Source organism: Polyodon spathula, unplaced genomic scaffold, assembly GCF_017654505.1.
Source record: "Polyodon spathula isolate WHYD16114869_AA unplaced genomic scaffold, ASM1765450v1 scaffolds_2450, whole genome shotgun sequence".
In the NCBI taxonomy this organism is placed as follows: domain Eukaryota; kingdom Metazoa; phylum Chordata; class Actinopteri; order Acipenseriformes; family Polyodontidae; genus Polyodon; species Polyodon spathula.
The window spans coordinates 1-8,445 of NW_024473921.1; the positions used below are offsets into that span (position 1 = coordinate 1).

Below are 8,445 nucleotides of genomic sequence, written 5' to 3' on the forward strand. Positions count from 1 at the left end.
CTCTTAAACCAAGTGATTGTACAACCAGTGAAGTTCATTTTAAAAAGCAATTCCAGTTATACTTTCAATATGAATGTTTGGTGTGTTTTAAGAGTGTTTCAGAAATGTCTTTATATTTGAATGGGGGGTCCAGGTTAATCCGAGTCATTTCAAAGGACTGCTGAGCTGTCCAGTTTTAAAAACGAAAGGTTGTTTTCCTATAACCAGCAGTTCTATTAAATGACCACAAGATGGCAGCATGAGAGCATTTCACAAGCGCAGCGGTGCCTGAAATGCGCTCCGAGTTTAGGAATGGAGGAGGAGCGGGCGCTGCGGTTCCTCCACTCCGCGTCCCGGGTGCCGTTTGTTCTGCTTTGATTTCTGTATTTTCTCATTTGATCTCTTCTAAAACTAGAAGCCATTCAAGGGGTGTCTTTTTATTTTATTATTTCTTATGTAGTAATTGGTGATTTTGTATTTGCTATAATGTTGTACTGTTCTGTCCTACGTGTTTTATTTAAATACATTTTGGTAAAATATGACATCAATGAACTTGCTAGTCTTGCATGACACATTCTAACTACTGTATTTCCACCCAGTATTTTAACATAGAATTCAAAATATATATTTCCTTGCTTTAGATTTGTTTTTTGTAGGTTTTCACACATCCTTTCATCTTTATTATTATTATTATCATTATTATTATTATTATTATTATTATTATTATTATTATTATTATTATTATTATGTCCAGTATTACTATGGAGGCCAGGGTGAGAAGTATTATATCCATTATCCATTACATTGCAGTGCTTTAGACTACATTAGGACCCTAACCAGCACATTGAAGAAAATGTCTGTGATCTCGAGCTGCTGGTTATGCTGATTGACCAATTAAATAAATAATTAAATAAATAAAAGCATTATTATTAATTTAGAAGCAACAAGAAAAAAAAAAAATACTGTTGTGTTTAATTCATGCACAAAATGGATTGATTATGAAAAACGAGTCATAAGGAAAGTGGAAACCAGTAGACGTGCTGACAGGCCCCCTGTTTACAACGAGTGTTACACAGTGAATTCAGCAATAACTTCATTATTTATACACAGTGCTCTCTTAGTTATAGTGTACGTGTTATTTTTGATGTATTTTAACAATATATTGAGAATGTCTTTATTTTTGCACAGGGGTAATGTTAATCCGGAAAACATTTCCAGCTTCCAGGAATTGTGTACAGATCCTTGCGACATGGGGCCGTGCATTATCATGCTGAAACGTGAGGTGCTGGCGGCGGATGAAAGGCACGACAACGGGCCTCAGGATCTCGTCACGGCATCTCTGTGCCATCGATAAAATGCAATGGTGTTCGTTGTCCGTAGCTTATGCCTGCCCATAGCATAACCCCACCGCCACCATGGGGCACTCTGTTCACAACGTTGACATCAGCAAACCGCTCGCCCACACGATGCCATACATGCTGACTGCCATCTGCCCGGTACAGTTGAAACCAGGATTCATCCATGAACAGCACACTTCTCCAGCGTGCCAGTGGCATTCGAAGGTGATCATTTGAATTGAAGTCAGGTCAAGACCCTGGTGAGGACGACGAGCACGCAGATGAGCTTCCCTGAGATGGTTACTGACAGTTTGTGCCGAAGTTCTTCGGTTGTGCAAACCTACAGTTTGATCAGCTGTCCGAGTGGCTGGTCTTAGACGATCCCGCAGGTGAAGAAGGCGGATGTGGAGGTCCTGGGCTGGCGTGGTTACACGTGGTCTGTGTTTGTGAGGCCGGTTGGATGTACTGCCAAATTCTCTAAAACTACGTTGGAGGCGGGTTATGGTAGAGAAATGAACATTCAATTCTCTGGCAACAGCTCTGGTGGACATTCCTGCAGTCAGCATGCCAATTGCACGCTCCCTCAAAACTTGAGACATCTGTGGCATTGTGTTGTGTGACAAAACTGCACATTTTAGAGTGGCCTTTTATTGTCCCCAGCACAAGGTGCACCTGTGTAATGATCATGCTGTTTAATCAGCTTCTTGATATGCCACAACTGTCAGGTGGATGGATTATCTTGGCAAAGGAGAAATGCTCACTAACAGGGATGTAAACAAATTTGTGCACAAAATTTGAGAGAAATAAGCTTTTTGTGCATATGGAAAATTTCTGGGATCTTTTCTCATGAAACATGGGACCAACACTTTACATGTTGCGTTTATATTTTTGTTCAGTGTAATTTGTGAATCTCTCTCTCTCTCTCTCGCTTTGCCCTGTATAAATTAAACCCTTCATTTTTCCACTGTTGATATTCTGTTATTTTTGATTGTCTGAGCGAGGATGTTGCTGCAGAAGCAAAGGAGCTGCACACACGAGGGTTTACTCATAATGTCTGCGTGTCTCAGTGAAACCAGGCCCTTCCTCTATGAAATCATTACACAGCTCAGCATGTCTATTTATTAAATGGTTACTTCATATAATCTGATTTTTTTCCCCCAAGTATTACATTTCTTCCCATTTGATATGACATGGTATTTGTTCTGTATATTTATTTCTACTGCAGTTTGTGCTTGGATCATTACTGTGCCGTGATTAATAGATACAAGGAGATTTCTTTACAGCAGACCCACAACACAATGATACAGCATGACTGGTGTTCTCTGATTACGAGATTTCAAATAATAATTGATAAATGAACACCAGAGTTGTCGTTGAAACATTGTGTTTTGTGCTTGTTTTTTTTTTCACAACGTCTGTTTGTTTGAATCTGTCAAAGATACAATAGAAGTGACTTTTATTGGATATTTTCAACAGTAAACACCTGCATGGTGTGCAGATTAGTTAAAGTACTGGAGGGAATATGACAGCAGGTTTGAGTAGCTCTCTGGCTGGCTCAGTTGTTAGAGTATTGGACTCTGAGTTCTAGGGTAGATGGTTCAAGTCTCATATGAAGCAGAGTTTTTAAAAATATTGTTTAATTTACCTTTTTATCAATAAGGTTTTGGGTTTGAATCCAGTTCAAGTCACAAATGAAACGAAGCTGAGAATCTCATTTTATCCCCAGGTCCCCATCACACAGTGTAATAATGTGTTTCACCAGCACTGCAGGCAGCTGGCTGGATAGCTCTGTTGGTAGAGCAGTGACCTGTGATTCCCAGGTTAGTGTGTTCAAACCTGTGTCAGGGGTGTGAGTTTTCTGTTCATTTTCAAACACTTCACCCATTTTGATAGACTAGGGTCAGTGGTCTAATCATACTTATAATATAAAGAGGCTGATATAAGGTCTTCTGTGCAACACTAGCCTGTCACAAGTAGACAGGTGGTGCAGTGGGCTTATTCCTTGGCATTCTGTGCTGTTCATCTTGGGGACCTGGTTTCAAATCCAGGTGAGTTCTTCCTTTATTTTCAAAGACTTGCTTAATATCTTTTCATGGAAGTGAGATGGATTGGGTTCAAATCCAGCAGTTCTTTGCTTGTTTCAAATGATTTGTGAATTGACCTTATATATAGTGTGAACCAGCCATTTCCTGTGGGAGCTGGTGGTGCAGGGGGCTAATCCCACAGCCTCCTCTCCCTGAAGATGGTGGTTCAAATCTAGGTCCTGGAGGTGAGTAAAGCTGTTGGTTGTAAGTCTGGGTGCTGGTTGTAACTAATGATGCAGGTTGTAATTAATGATGTTGGTTGTGTTTCCACAGATGGTGGAGGAGGAGGAAGAGGAGGGCAGCCTGCCCAGAAGAGGAGGATGAAGAGGGGGCTTGGGCCCCCGGCCCTGGGGGGAGTGGAAGGTGGGGGTGTTAGTATTGGAGACAATTGATGCTGAAAGAAAAAATTATTTTCTTCTAGTCTCAGCTTCAAATCTCTTAAAAACCAGAGATTTCTGTCTGTCTCCCTCTTGGGCCTCCCCTACCAACACCCCCACCGTCCACTCCCCCCAGGGCCGGGGGCCCAAGCCCCCTCTTCATCCTCCTCTTCTGGGCAGGCTGCCCTCCTCTTCCTCCTCCTCCACCATCTGTGGAAACACAACCAACATCATTAGTTACAACCTGCATCATTAGTTACAACCAGCACCCAGACTTACAACCAACAGCATTACTCACCTCCAGGACCTAGATTTGAACCACCATCTTCAGGGAGAGGAGGCTGTGGGATTAGCCCCCTGCACCACCAGCTCCCACAGGAAAGTGCTCGTTCACACTATATATAAGGTCAATTCACAAATCCTTTTATGCCTTATATAGGATATTAAGCAAGTCTTTCAAAAAAAGAGAAGAAGAACTTAACTGGATTTGAACCCAGGTCCCCCAAGGTGAACAGCACAGCATGCCAGGCAATGAGCCACTGCACCACCTGCCTGCTTGTGAGAGGCTATCACTCTAACCTTGTATATGAGATTCATCCCAATGAAGATAGGGATTATGAAACGCAGGGCTCTGAGGTAAATACCTTGGATATCAGGGTCAATACAAAGAGTGGTAGGACAGTGTGGTCCAGTGGTTAAAGTCCAGGGTTTGTAACCAGAAGATCCCTGGTTCATATCCCACTAACAGACTCACAATGTGACCCTAAGCAAGTCATTTCAGCTCCTTGTGTTCCATCCTGTGGATGAAATGTTAAATCAATGTCTCAGCAAGCACTTGGGCGCTAGGGAGCAAAGCAGGACAAGAACCTGGATGCCTCTTCTTTGCAGAAGTGAACACTGGACTTTTCTTTTTCCAGAGGAAATGGACGATTAGCCTGGAAAGCAACCCCTCAGAGGAAGGACAGCAAATACAAGCAACACAGTGTGTGTATTGCAGCTGCAATCATTGCCTGGTTACTGTGAATAAATATGTATAGATCCCCTTCCAAGGCTGGTGTGACAGGATGCTGCATGGTGCTGTGAAGAAGGGAAACATCCACACTGTATATATTTCAAAACGTCTGCGTTTATTTAAGAAAAAGGCTTTAAAGTGAACCAGTCACTCATCTACCAGCAATGCTAATGGAAGCCGATACGGGGGCTGCAGACCAATAAAAACACACTCCATTACCCACAATCCTCCTGCACCAAACTGGGCTCCTATGAAACAGAAAAGTAGAAAATGTGCTCAGAAAGGGTGTATCGTGTGGTCTATCTTACCAAACATATACAATGTTCTAATTAAAGAATAGTCAGTAAATATATAGCAGCATTGTGAAACAGGATCTGGCACTGCTCAATGCCTTGCTCAGTGGGTGAGAAGCACTGGCAGATGCACTAAGAAACAAGAGGGGCGAGGGGCGAGGGGCGAGGGGCGAGGGGCGAGGGGCGAGGAGGGAAGGCAGCGGGCAGCAGCAGTATTCCTCAGTCCAGGAGGGACAGCTCCATGCACTCCACAGCCTCAGGGTGAAGCATGTGGGTCGCCAGCTGCTCCATATCATCCAGACTCAACAAGCACAGGCTCTGCTCGTAATCCTGAGAGAGGCAGAGTGAGAGACACGGAGTCACAACAACACGCTGGTCTGCACCTGCATTTCAGAGTGTGTGTGTGTGTACTGTATCTGTGTGTCTATATATAGCAGTGTTTGGGACCGATGGAGTAGTGTGAGAGTCTGTGCTCAGAGGGGAGAGACTAAAAGTCATATTTAAAAACTTCATGCAACTCAAAGATGATAAACGATTGAAAACACTTTCTTTGTCGGTGTTACTGTTTATAGATATATGTAGAACAACATGCATGCTTTTTACTTGAGTGCTGTGCTGTGCTGTGCAGCCTACCTGCCAGCGCCTTGCCTTTGTAGAGGAGTCCCTGTTGATTGACAGGTATGTTGAGCTTCTCAGAGACCAGACTCCAGACTGTGGAGACCTTCTCAACCTCACAGACCTGTCAAGAGACAAGAACACACAGACTCTGAGGGGATGAGCATTAAACACTGAAATTACATCGTCATCCTCACAGACAAGAACGCGCACACACACACACACACTTCATCTTATCAATCAAGAGAGGCGAGAGCGAGCACCAACACTGAAACTAACTTGCCTGATCCCAACACAAACAACGGGCAGCCGTTCAGCGAGGCAGCTTCTGAGAACCAACTCCTTTGAGAAGAGTGTGTGAGCAAGGCTAGTGCTGCTGAGACACAGAAATGGCTTCAAAGGGCTTTATGGGGAAAGCACACGGTATGAGGAGGCGCACAGAGCAAAGGGATACTGCAGCTGTCTCTCTCATTCTCACTTCCTGCACCCCTACATAAAGGTGACCCCCAAAGTGCTTTACATACAGAAAAAAACCCAATAATAAACAGTAAGAAAAGAGAACAGTTATTAAAAACAGAATCAACAGTAAAACTCAGAATAAAACTTAAACACGTTATGGAGAAGCTACATTAAAAAGGGATGTTTTTAATCGACATGTGAAGATTGCAATTGAAGGTGAATCTCTGATAAAAGGGGGTAAGGAGTTCCAGAGTGTGGGAGCATTAAAACAGAAAGCAGCCTCATCCCATCCTCTTACCATTCACCCTCGGAATATACTGGAGGCCAGCATCTGCAGATCTCAGAGTGCGTTCGGGCTGATATCAATTAAATATTGTGGAGATAGTCCATTCAGTGCTTTAAAAACTAGTAATACAATTTTAAAAGCAATTCTGTAATGCACAGGAAGCCATTGCAATGATGCCAGCACAGGCGTAATGCAAGCCTTTTGTTTGGTTCTAGTTAGCATTCTAGCAGCAGCATTTTGCACTAGCTGTATGCGTGATAAAGCATGACTTGTAAGTCCAGAGAATAAAGCGTTACAGTAATCTAACATAGACAAAATAAAAGCACGTCCTAATTTCGTTGCATCATCCAAGGATAAGAATAACTTTTGCAATGTTTCTTAAAGGACAGAAGGACACTCTAGTAATGTATTTTATATTTGATTTAAAGGAAACTGCAGAATCAAAAATAACTCTCAGGTTTTTCACTTCAGATTTTACATTTGATTTTAGCATGCCTAGATCAATATTTGTCGAGTCCAGCTGTTGATTAGAGCCTAAAAGTAAGACTCTGTCTTATCGGAATTTAACTGCAAGAGATTCTGAGACATCCAGCTTCTAATATCGGCTAGGCATTTGAAAAGGGCATTGATAGCTGTTGTGTCACCTGGTTTAATAGATATATAAATCTGTGTGTCACCTGCATAGCTGTGGATATGCACCCCGTGCAATCAAACACACCAATCAATACCAGCACACTGCAATCAAACACACCAATCAATACCAGCACACTGCAATCAAACACATCAATCAATACCAGCACACTGCAATCAAACACATCAATCAATACCAGCACACTGCAATCAAACACACCAATCAATACCAGCACACTGTCCCTCTGCAATCAAACACATCAATCAATACCAGCACACTGCAATCAAACACACCAATCAATACCAGCACACTGCAATCAAACACACCAATCAATACCAGCACACTGCAATCAAACACATCAATCAATACCAGCACACTGCAATCAAACACATCAATCAATACCAGCACACTGCAATCAAACACATCAATCAATACCAGCACACTGCAATCAAACACATCAATCAATACCAGCACACTGTCCCTCTGCAATCAAACACATCAATCAATACCAGCACACTGCAATCAAACACACCAATCAATACCAGCACACTGCAATCAAACACACCAATCAATACCAGCACACTGTCCCTCTGCAATCAAACACATCAATCAATACCAGCACACTGCAATCAAACACATCAATCAATACCAGCACACTGCAATCAAACACATCAATCAATACCAGCACACTGCAATCAAACACATCAATCAATACCAGCACACTGCAATCAAACACATCAATCAATACCAGCACACTGCAATCAAACACATCAATCAATACCAGCACACTGCAATCAAACACACCAATCAATACCAGCACACTGCAATCAAACACATCAATCAATACCAGCACACTGCAATCAAACACATCAATCAATACCAGCACACTGCAATCAAACACATCAATCAATACCAGCACACTGTGCACTGCGATGAAGCACATCACTGTATAGACAGACAGGGGGCAGCGACTCACCATGGAGGCACACGGGAGGGGCTCAGTTTCAGAGACAAACCTGCAGAGTTCACGTTGAGTGACAGGCAGCTTTGATCCACATCCAAAGCCTCATTCGTCTGCCGCAGGTCAAAGGTCAGCTGCTGCCAGACCTCCTGCAATAAACTGAGCAAAGAAAACAGTTAGCTCAGCCCCCATCAGCACAGCCTGCACTGAGAGTAACACGCGCTCCCTTCACATCAGCACAGCCTGCACTGTGAGTAACACGCGCTCCCTTCACATCAGCACAGCCTGCACTGTGAGTAACACGCGCTCCCTTCACATCAGCACAGCCTGCACTGTGAGTAACACGCGCTCCCTTCACATCAGCACAGCCTGCACTGTGAGTAACACGCGCTCCCTTCACATCAGCACAGC

At 43.2% G+C, this 8,445-nt stretch overlaps 1 long non-coding RNA gene across 2 annotated transcripts; it reads right to left on the minus strand.

Moving 5' to 3' along the window:
• Positions 1-4,883: 4,883 nt before the first annotated feature.
• LOC121310776 lies at positions 4,884-8,193 on the minus strand. Of its 2 annotated transcripts, none has more exons than XR_005948945.1 (3): positions 8,090-8,193; positions 5,716-5,821; positions 4,884-5,412 (listed from the first exon to the last, which is right to left on the minus strand). It is a non-coding gene; the product is annotated as an uncharacterized LOC121310776 (long non-coding RNA). The 2 variants fall into 2 exon arrangements; XR_005948946.1 differs by having other exon boundaries at positions 8,050-8,190.
• Positions 8,194-8,445: the final 252 nt, after the last annotated feature.